Source organism: Humulus lupulus, chromosome 5 (assembly GCF_963169125.1).
Source record: "Humulus lupulus chromosome 5, drHumLupu1.1, whole genome shotgun sequence".
NCBI classification, from domain to species: domain Eukaryota; kingdom Viridiplantae; phylum Streptophyta; class Magnoliopsida; order Rosales; family Cannabaceae; genus Humulus; species Humulus lupulus.
The window spans coordinates 197480212-197492637 of record NC_084797.1 but is presented as its reverse complement, the minus strand read 5'-3'; positions in this window follow the sequence as shown (position 1 = coordinate 197492637).

Here is a 12426-nt window from a genome sequence, read left to right as displayed (position 1 = left end):
ATGGCCTATTTGAAAACACAATTACAAATATATTGTGCTCTAAAAATATAGTTAAAAATACATTTATTTAGCAATTTTTTCTACTGATTGTATCTTTTTTTTTTTCTATCTTAATGATTTTTTTAATTAAAGGATTTGATGACGATTTATCAATGTATTATCGAGTTTCTCGAAATGAGTTAAATTGTCATTTGAAAATATTATTGAATTCTTTGAATGTTCAAAATTGTCCTAATAAAAATTCAAGAATGGACTTTGTGTTGGTTTACCAAAACAATACTTAGATCATTTTGATCTTTTGTCAAATTTAGTGCAAAGATTTTAATCAAAATTTCAAATTACTTTTATTTAAATTATAGTAATTGATTATTAAAATCAAATTAAATAAAAATAAAAAAATTGAAATTAAAAAAATAAAATCAAAATTAACATAAACACTATTTTATTTAGTTGTCATATAATAAATAATATTTTAGCTATTTATAATTTTTTAAAATAGAAATTGAAGTACTAAGTTTGACAAATTTTGTAGTGGTGTTATAATTACGTTTTCATCTAATATATTTAGTTCAAATTCAAAAATATAATATGATATACACACTACTTTTTAATTAAATATATTACTTTAAAATATTTTAAAAAATAATCAATTATTTTCCCTTTTTAAAAGAACCATAAATTATTTTAAAGCATATCCTGTTAGAATATTTTATGAAATTAATAAGTTTTACCAAAAACCACAATTCTAATTAATTATGAATAAAATCAATATTGAGATTAATTGACAAATATTCCCAATATGATCAGCATTTAAGGTAGTTGCTCAATAATGAGTTATCTAATATTTCGTATGTTATTGATTGTCATATATTATGACATCAAATGTGACAGAAACTTTGATAGAATGTCTCACCTATATAAATATAGGGTTTTGGTGCTCAACGCTTATTCTTATACTCTATCTAAAGAGCTAGTGAGAACTTGGAAGTCTTTTACCCTCACTAATGCTATTTTTTTTTTTTTGATGATCTAAAGCTGTTAGATCGAGATTAACAAAATCATTGGCTGGAAGTATACTCTAACGATCGTCTTTATTTTGTGACAATCATATTCAATCTATTTCGCATATTAGGATTGTTATGCGCATCTAGATAAATTATCTTACATCTGGAATCAAAAGTCATGCTTACCTCTGTCTTGATATTGTTGCATGCATATATATGTATATTTATATGATTTATATATGACACTACTACAAAAATACCTTTTTAGGACACTCACATAAATGCGAGTCCTAAAAAAGTCTTCTGGACCTTTTAGGACTCGCATTGCGAGTCCTTATAGAATTTGTTTTAGGACTCGTGGAGCGAGTCCTAAAAACTATGTGTGTCCTAAAAGTTTGAGTTTTTTTTTTTTAAACAAACATCTCCTGGACTTTAGTCCTAAAAGAATGTTTTTAGGACTCGCATTGCGAGTCCTAAAAACTTATGTGTATCATAAAATTTTGAATTTTAAAAAGCTGGAGTTTTTTAGGACTCGCGTTGTGAGTCCTAAAAGAATGTTTTTAGGACTCGCATTCCGAGTCCTAAAAACATTATTCGCGAGTCCTAAAAACTTATGTGTATTATAAAATTTTGAATTTTGAAAATTTTCGAATTCCCACTAATTTTTTTAAGTGTTCTCATTTAATTAATTATTTATTAGGAAATAATTAATAAGAAATAATTATTATGTGTTGGGAAATAATATTTAACAATATATATTTTTTTTTACATTTCATTTTTATATTTTAAATGCTATATCATATACATAATACCTAATCCTAATAACCTAATAGAACTCAGCCGCCTCCTTCCTTCATCATCTTCTTCTTCAACAGAAACAACTCAGCCGCCTCCTTCCTTCTTCTTCTTCTTCAACAGAAAGAACTCAGCCCTTAGCCACTCATCATCAATAGTTGCGGACGACGACCGACGGTGGCGCAAATCTTCGGGCTGGGTGGTTCTCGGCGATGGCGGCGGATTCAAGCGACGCAGGGGCGAGAACTTTCGGGCTGGGTGGTTCTCGGCAACGACTACGGCTTCGAGCGACGCAGGGGCGATGACTTCAAGCTTCGGCCGACGAATGCTCGGTCTAGGTGGTTCTTCTCGCCGACGGCTTCGGGCGACGTATGGGCTCATCGGTGCAAGGCTTCTGGCTGGGGCTCGACGTTGACGGCGACTGGTGGTTCTCGGCGCCTCCGTCCACCACGGTAGTTGTTTCTGAATGTTATATATATATATATTGATTTAATATTTATTTAATATATAAATGTTATTTCTGAATTATATATATATTGATTTGAATATTGTTAGAGTATATCTATATATATTGTTAGAGTATACTGTTCTGTTATTAGTTGGTAATGCTGTTCAGTTAGTTATGTGAAGGTCTCAGTCTTGTATAAATACATTTTCAGTGTAACAGAGTAACGCAATAATACAGAATAATCATTTTCATTCAACTTCTTCTTTGGACTTTACACCTACACCAACATCAAATGATAAATCAGAAGAAGAAGAAGATACAGTATGGAGGGGAAGAGGTCCATAATTCAGATAGTGAGGAGATGAGGGAGAAAGATACAACTGAGGTGAGGAGGTCAAGAAAAAGGGCAAATCTGTGTAGACGTGTTGTTTCAAAAGCTTGAGCGAGCATACAGACGTGTTGTTTCTTTGACCGCTACAATTAGATTGACTATTATATGTACTCTAAATGCCGCTGGTTTTTCTAAGAAAATTTATGGACTCATGTAGATTTAATTATATAAAATTTTTGTTTATTTTTAGAATTAATTAGAATAGCTGTTAATTGTTGTGTCTCATTGAAAATAATGTACAAATTTTGTTATTTTAATTTATAAGTTTTCATAATTGTATATAAATGTTTAATTTAAAAAGTTATTTTTAATTTAAAATAAAAATAAATTATTTTTAAAAAACTAAAAATAAAATTTTTCAGGACTAGCAATGCGAGTCCTAAAAAACATTAATTTAGGACTCGCAATAAGAGTCTTAAAAAATTACTTAAAGGCACTCAACCAGATTTTTTAGGACTTGCATTGTGAGTCCTAAAAGAATGTTTTTAGGACTCGCACATTCTTTTAGGACTCGCATTGCGAGTCCTAAAAACATTCTTTTAGGACTCGCAATGCAAGTCCTAAAAAACCTTAGTTTTTAAGGCTCTTAAATAGAGAACTCGCGGGGCGCGAGTCCTAAAAACTTTTTTAGGACTCGCAATGCTAGTCCTAAAAAACTTTTTTTGTAGTAGTGTGATTTGCATTCATATAGACACATATTCATTCATGTATATGATTTAAATATTTGTGTTTTTTCTTATTGCATTTTGTTGTAAGGAATGCTTCATTTATTAAATTTCTAACAGTTTTGGGCAATAAAACTAAATAATAGGCTTTATTATATATGTGCAAATTTTGTTGTTAATTCAAATTTATTTTTTCATTAAGAATAACATTAGAAATTCTTTAGTTCATGTTTCTAATGATTTTGTGAGAGAAAAATGAGTCTGAAACTTAAGAAAACAAAGCTTTTAATTTATTTATTTTTGCTTATATTTTCATGGTCGAGACTTAAGGACAATCAAAATTTGTTTTATTGTTGTTTCTTTAACAACCTAAGGTTATAAATCTTTACGTTAATGATATTCTAATAATTTTAAGAATGGAAAACTTGTTATAAACTCAGAAAAACGAGTTTTTGATATCACACGTTCATGGCCGAAGGTTCATGGCCTAAGCTTTTTGGTTTTTTGATTCAAATAGTTTTCAATCTAAATAACATTAGAAACTCTTAATAAACTTATGTTTTCTGATGATTTGGTGCGTTAGAATCGTGTTTTCCAACTCTTGAAAGTCACTGAAACTTCATAACCCGTTAATGGCCGAATATATTTTTGAATTTAAAGTATGATTTATAGTTTCTTTTCAAGCAAACAAACACTAGAAATCTCTTAAGATAAGTGTTTTAGACCAATCTGGGCTGAACATTCTTATTTTCGACGTTGGAATCATGTTTAACCATCTAGGTTTTATTTCGGGTCGACGCGACCCATTTATAGAGAACCAGGTCGTTTTGACCTGGTTGGAGCTTGATGACAAGGGAAAGGACAAGTCATTCTTCCTCTAAAGCGTGAAAAACGACCCGTCGTTTGACGGGTCATACGACACACTAAACGGGAAAACGATTTTCCCCATGGCAGTTTAAAAAAAATTAAGAAAAATCTGAAAAATTAAGTTTTTATAATATTTTTGGAATTTATATTTTTTTTCTTGATTTCTACATTAATTTAGGAAATATTTTTTAATTTTTAATTTTTCTTATTTTAGTTATGCATATAATTTTGACAATTTATATGTTATTTGGAAATTAGTTAAAATGTTCAAATTTTTTGATTTGGTATATTTATTGCATGATTTGTTTTTATTTATTGAGCATGCAATAATGATAATTGTACTGATTTTGGTATGTAATTACTTTTAATATTTTACAATTAAGATTTAGTATAATTATTTATTAATTTACCAAATTGATTTATTGCCTTATTAAATATTATTTTAAAATTAATTATGCCATTTAATTATTTATGGAATCATTGCAATTATTTTTTATCATACATATAAATGTAGTGGATTGTACTAATTTTTTATGTTTATTTATGTTTTAATTCATGCAATATTTATTATTAGTATAATTAATTTTGAGATATTATATGTATGATTTTAGGGTTTAAATTCATGATATATATTCCATATTTGTACTTTTATGCTTAAATACTATTGAAATAATGTTATTCATGTTATGTAATTTATTACATTTTATGAGTATAATTAAGTGCATAAAAAATCAATATAATATACATTTAATTATAATTAATTTTTGCTATATAAAATATACTCATAAAACTTCAGAAATTTTTTAGCATAAATAAAATGTGTCATTCATATAGTTTTATTTAATTATAGAGTAGCGACATCATCTTTAGTTAAATAAAATTATATATAATGGCAATAAGGATCACATAAATATTTTAAACATTTGTTGTACATTACAAATTAGCATGGATTCAATCACTCAGCTAGGGGTGCAGTTGGCAGATAAGCACGTGGAAAAAGCAGGCGAGTAGAACATCTAGCGAATGATGATATGAGCAGCTCAAGTTAGGACTTGGTAGTACGACATGCATATAATTTTCAGACCACCTTGTAGGACGATGATCCAGTTTGAGCATTGTAATGGTCAGATCGCCTTTAGGGTGCTCTGAACTTAATCCAAACTAATGTTCGGACACTTTTTGATCACCAGCTCGATGAAGATGTTCATCTTGTGGAAACCTGATCATGACGCACAGTGAAAGATCCCGAAAGACTTGGAGGCTCTTTATACGCTCATTAATGCCCAGGCTGTTTGCACATTTATTGCCCGAGACAACGAGAGTAATTTCCATAGGCAATTGTATCCCTATGTAAATGGGAATTATCTTGATTAAATGCTTACCATATTTATGCACACGGTTACCCAAACTTGTCTAGAAAATTCCACTATAAATATAAGGGATAATGGACAGGGAAGGGGACTGCTTTTTGATACAGAAACTTTGCAGAAATTGTAAGAGAGTAATAATATTGTCTCGTGGACTATGTGGATTTTAACCACTAAACTACGTAAAATTGCGAGTGTGAGAAGTTGTTTACATAATTCATTTCGGTTTAGAAAAGAGCCCTAATATCTTTCTTATTGGATTTCTTAATCTACTGTTGGTGAAAAACCGCGTCAACAACATTAATTATAATATAAGTGCTAAATAAATTAGACTCATGAAAGTTTTTACGTATGGCTTAATTAAAAATTAGCACTTTAAGATTCATAAAATATTCTCTAATTAATTATAATGATTACTTAGATAGAATAATCAAGTTATGAATAATACATTAACAGTTTTGTGGTTAACATAGGAAAGCATGAAACTGAGAAAGTGCTTAATCTAGAACGATTTTTAATGATCTTAGGACGACCACACTAGGAGCACTCTTAGTGATTGCCTATTATGTTGCTGCATAGTTGTTCTTAGGAATTAAGTAGAGCCTCAAAACATAATTTCTAGTGAACCATATAATTTTAAATAATTAGAGAGTAGCCACATCATCTTTAATTATATAAAATTATATATTAAGCTGATTAGAATCACATAATGGACATAAATTGTGATTAATTATATAGATATAATAATTTTACCCCACGGGGATTTCATTATGTTTATATAATTAATTAGGATATTATATTAATTTAAATTTTCTTAATCTACCCACATAGGGACCCACCGACCAACGCAGGCCTCCCCCTGACGCTCGGGAGATGCCAGCTAGAGGAGGAAACAGCGTGACCAGCCGGTCGCGCCATAGTCAGTCGCAGTTTAGGGATGGCCATGACTATAATGAGGCCGATTCCAACAGGAGGAATGCTGGTAGATGGTGTGAGGAAAGAGGTGGAGACAAAATCCCCCCACTGAGAGAAAATAGGCCTGTGAGCCATAACGCTGGGGGGCAGCCCAGACAGCATAACGTCTTTGATCGGCTAGGCGCTAGCAAGCAATGACGCAGAGATGATGGCCTGAGGGACGTGCTCAACGACAAGAGTGAGAGGCACGATGAGTATGCTCCACTGGCACCTGCAGCCCCAGCGATCCCAGACGATGTTCAGGCTTAAATTGATGCTCTGAATCAGGCGGTACAGCAGCTGGTGGGGAGCCGAACATCTCACATTGAGTATGATCGGAGGAGAGGCACTCCATTTGTATAGGGGATTGATGTTGCAGAAACCCCCAACAAGTTCAAGATGTCAGTTCTGCCGAACTTCGATGGGTACGGGGACCCAGTATCTCATGTAAATAAATTCGAGATACAGATGGATATTTAGAAGGTGTCGGACGATGCTCGCTGCAGGATATTCCCCGCCACCCTATCTGACACTGCTTAGGAGTAGTTCTTTAGGTTCCCTCATGCTAGTATAGTATCATGGGAAATGTTCGTAAAGGAATTTTACAGACAATTCTACACGGGTCGCGTCCACCCCACTAAGGCCAACTAGCTGGTCGAGATATGCCAAAAGGAGAGCGAGCCCTTAAAGGAATACGTCCAACATTTCATGCGAGCAGCAGTTGGAGCCAAAACAGTGGGCGATGAGGGAAAGATGATGGCCCTAACTGCTGGGGTTAGGCGCCATTCTCCCCTCTGGAATGGAGTAAAAAGTACCCAGGAATTTCTTGATCGAGTTGATCGATACATCAAGCTCGAGGACGCGATTGCCAACGAGGGGAAATCGCTTACGAAAGATAAGGGACCAAAGGAAGATCCCGCCAAGGCCGCCAACGGATCGAATAAACCCAATGGCAATGACAAAGGCAACGTGAACGGAAATGGCAAAAATAGTGGAAAAAGGGCGAACAATGAGCCATCAACGTCCAAAAATAAACGCCCTAAAGGCAACAGGTACGAGCCGAGAATCACCAACTATACGGCCCTTGCCGAGAGTAGAGCAGAGGTCCACCAGGCGACCAATGCCAATGTCCCTTATAAGCAACCAGCACCTATAAGGAAGGATATCTCCAACAGAGATACAACAAAAAAATTTCATTTTCACAACGACTACGGACATGACACCAATAAGTGTAACCAGTTGAAGGACGAGATTGTGTTCCTTATCAAACAAGGACACCTAAGGAGATACGTACGAGCAGCAGTAGGGTCTCAGCATGAGGCTCAAGGAGGCAACGAGAAGACGCCTGCATGCCAACACTTGCCACCTTTACATCCAGCTCCTGTGGCAGGTACGTTACTCACCATCTGTGGCGGCCCACACCTTGCAGGCGATAGTGGGAAGGCAAGGGAGCGGTATGCTCGGACCTTACGCCACGACCAGGACATCGAGATGATAAGAGTGGAGGATCGAGCACCTAAAAAAGCTCGACCAGGGGAGGATTTGATAACCTTCTGTCCAGATCGCCAACATGATGGTTAAGAGGGTGTTGGTTGACACAGGGAGCTCAGTCAACATCTTGTATAAGTCTTCACAAGAGAGAATGAAGTTGTCTGTCAAGGACCTGGAGCCATGCAACCAAACCATATATGGTTTTTCTGGCGAAGGGCTCGCGCCAACAGGGTCGATTAGGCTCCTAGTTACAGCAGGAGCTGCGCATGCGAACAACACATTACTCACTACTTTCATAGTAGTTGATTGTCCTTCGGCATACAATGCTATAATTGGGAGGCCTATTCTGGTCGACTTGCTAGCTGTTACCTCGGTTTGGCACCTTGCCATGAAATTCCCAACTGACGCAGGGGTAGGATGTGTATTGGGAAACCAACAAGAAGCGAGGGAGTGCTACAACGCCTCAATATCTAAGGCAAAGAAAGGTGGATCGAGGGAAACTGCCGGAAAAGAGTTGCAAACGACCAATGAAGTGCAAGCCCAATCAGGTGATTGCGTCACCAAATAGAGCGTTGTTTAAAGTGAGGATAAAGATTTGGATCCTCGCTTTGGGGATTTTGATGAAGAAGTAGGACCCATCGAGGACCTCGAAGAGGTCCAACTCGATGAAGCAGATCCAACCAGGGTTGTGAAAGTCGGTAAAAACTTAGAGACAACAACAAAACAAAAATTGGTGGAATTTTTAAAGAAGAACCAGGAAGTCTTTGCCTGGTCACATAAAGACATGGTTGGTGTTGACGCAGTTCTTCGGCAACAGGTAATTAAGAAAAGAAGAGAAAGGGATTAGTACTAATGTTGAACCGAAACAGATATATGATCTTAGAAATGAAAAGGCAACTCAAGACACGTTTTTTAAGTGGTTCAAAGGTTAAAATCATTCTACTCCACTAGTCAGTATTATTGCTATATACTGGATATTTGATTACAGGGTATTTCTTACAAGAGAGAATCCAACCCTTACTAACTCCCAGGGTCTCCATATTTATAGGAGAAGGCACCTGGGAGTTGGTAAGAAGGTCATCCCATGACCTTCTTACCTATCGTATCAACTCTGCGACATTCATGATTAATTCCTAAACCTGACACATAAGTGTGGTCAAATCAATAGGTAAGGAGATAATGGGCCGCACGGCCCAACCCAGTCGTGGGTGTCTGAATACGCACGTTCCTGCTGCGTGTCCGAGAAGTCAGGGGCATAACAGACACGTGATGTCTGATATATGCACGTTTACCTTGCGTGTGTTGACTTTACAAAGAGTCATAGCCTCCAAATCTAGCTCGTACCACGAGCTGGATACCTAACTCGACCTTCGGCCTTCAGAGTCCGGACTCAGTTCTTAGGCAATCTTGGCGAACCCTTGGGTTACCTCGAGCTAAGGAGGTATGATCTTATGACGGCAGCTCCGGTTTTGGAGATATCCACGAGGTAATCATGATTAGGCCGCAGCTCAGCTCGCTAATTAGCCCGTGGGAAAATCAGGGCGTACATCTGCCCCCCAAGCCCTTGCTCGTGGCAAACGACGTCGCATAAGGCCACAGTAGGGGCTTTTAAGCTTCCCCATGAACCTTGTGCATTCCACATTTGACGCAGGCGCCTAATACGTGGAACATTGTGGTTGGTGACGGTACGTCTTCTGAGAACCGCATTTAATGGCCTAGCCTATGCCCAGCCGTCGTTTCGTATTTCGAGTGGAGGGCCTTGGATTCCACATCAGGGCCATCCAACGGCCCTCTATACGTGATCCTTCACGTATATAAAAGGGGTGGCCACCCTACGGATGGGCCACCCTACGGATGGGCCACCCTTTCATTTGAAATTTCTCAGAACTTCTTTCCTTCTTCTCTCTTCATCTTAGAAGAAAAAGAAGCCCTCTTCTTTGCGACCGCCATTCTCAGTATTCAAGAAGCTCAGGCGTGAGGATTCCTTCGAACCTTTGGAGACAGCAACTCCTACGAAGCTCCAACCTAGGCGATACCTTCATTCACCTCCCAACCAAACACTTTGTAAGTCTCCTCACCACGCGTGTTTTGAAAATATTTTTCACTGTAGCTTAGGTAAATATTTACTGTAGCCACATGCAAGGGTTTACTGGTTTTTGTGGGTATGAAGGGTGAAATCCTTTTAGGTTAGGGTATTTTTTCTGTAGGAAATCGTTTAGGAGTACGGTTTACAGGATGCATTTTCTGGGGAAAATTTCTGGGTAGGAGTTTTGGAATTTTGGGTGCAAAACCGGGTAGCTTAGGGGACACGCTTCACATGCGGTTTTGCCATCTTTGCCTACTGAAACTTTCCCTGCAAGGTAAATTCTATCCTGACCCTCCTGACACACGAATTCCGAGTAATCGGGGATCTGTTGGGAGCACAGGCGCGTGTTCATTGAACCACGTGGTCCCACTCTCCACGAGCTGGGCTTACCTCAGCTCGTGCAAATAACATTTGATTTTTCCCCATGCTTGGGTCACCTTTTCTGAAATATTTTCTTTTGTTCGCTAGGCGACCAGATGGCACCGAAGAGGAACGCTCCGAAGAAGACCGTCGGCAGCTCAGCCTCCCAGCAAGACAAAGGAAAGGCGGTGATGCCGGACTCCCCAATCCCCAACTTTGGGCGGGCAGTGGAGTAGGAGCTCGAGGTGGCTCCTGACGCATTCTTCGAGGCGGAGAGGATCGTCCCAAAGATTACCAACCAGATGAAGATCAATAAGTTATTCATCTCCCACAACATCAGCTGGGGAGAGCGTCAGTGATTGCCCGACCTCCCGCGGAAGGCGAGCGGAGCTGCGCGCCGCTCCACGAGGAATTCGCGGCCTGGAGCGGCGAGCATTTCAAGGCGGGGGCATTCCTCCCGCTGGACCAGTATTTTGCTGACTTCCTGAATTATGTGAAGTTGGCCCCATTCTAGCTCCCCCCCAACTCTTATCGGTTGTTGGCAGGGTTGAGATATTTATTTTTGAAGCACAAGTGGGAGGTCCCCACTCCAGCGGACATTTTGTACTTCTTCTGCCTCAAGGCCAGCCCGGATCAGCGGGGGCGAGGCAACGGGTTTTACTACTTAACCCGATTTCCCAATACGGATGCGGTCATCGAGCTGCCCAGCCACCCCAACGACTTCAAGGATCAATTCTTCATGTCGACGGGGTTCAGAAACTGCGAGCTCCACTATTTCAATCGTCCTCGTAAGTGTTTTTTATCCTTAGCTCGTAAGTTAAGTGTCGTTTTAGCTCCTCCCGTATCCCTTTCTGACTTAGACTAATCCTGCAGCCATCTTCGCGAGGACAGAGAAATCTGTGACCCTCGGGGCCCAATACGAGACACTGGCGGGCTTGCCCCCCAGTGAGAAAGATTACCGCGTGCTCGTAACAGATGAGACGATGGTAGCCTGCAAGCTGATTTTCCCAAATCAGACTTTGAACCTAAGGAGGCCCCGGGGGCTTCCCCCAGTTCGCGACACTAGACCCATCATCGTGGAGGAGGTTGCGGGAGATGAAGATAAGGAGGATGAGGATGACGAAGTTCCCCTCGTGAGGAACAAGAAGCGGGCTTTGGAGGTCCCCCAGAGGACGGGCGAGGAGAGGATCCAGTCCGGAGCAGCCGCGGGTCCTTCTGGCCAAGGTAACCCTTACATGTTTAGGATTCTAGATAGGGCCACAGCAGACCCCCGGATAGCTAGGTTCAATCCTAGGCAGCTCGTCCATCGTCACCGAAGTGATCCGGACCTGAACACAACCCTGCTCCATTGTGTCGACCGGCTTGTGCTGGACTACCAAGATAGCCGGCCTAGGGGTACCATAGTAGTAGATAACACCAAAGCCTTTAGGTCGATCCTATTCGAGGAGTATGGGACCAACCTTCCACAGGGCCATCACTCCGGAGGGGTGCCGTAGCTCCAGGGCTTAGGCAATATGTAGAGGAATCTAGCACTGAGTCAGCCTCGGACCCAGAACTTACGCCAGCTCGGGAAGTAATCGACTTAGATTCTTCTTCTAGCTCGGGGGGTAGGATTCCTTTAATATACATATACTCGAATTTCTCTCTTTACCCCTTTGTTTTTGTTTCTGCATGATTGCTAACTCTCGTACTAACCATGTTTTTGTTTTGACAGAAGAGATGTCTCAGCCCGAGGAGAGCCTACGAGGTGCGTTCTTTGGGGGGAACCCCCCAGCTGGGGCCGCTGGGCCAAGAATGAAGAGGCTCTGGATGTCCAAGCACGCCGCCGGGACCCCCACCAAGTCTCCTGCAAAGGAGAAGGAGCAAGCCCCAGCTGCCCAGAGCGTGGGAGCGGTTCCTCCTGCTGCAGAGGGAAGAAACATGCCTCCACCCCCTCCGTGAGCTCCGGCCGCCGCCCGAGACACAGGAACGGAGCTCGAGGCTTCGGCGATTGTACCC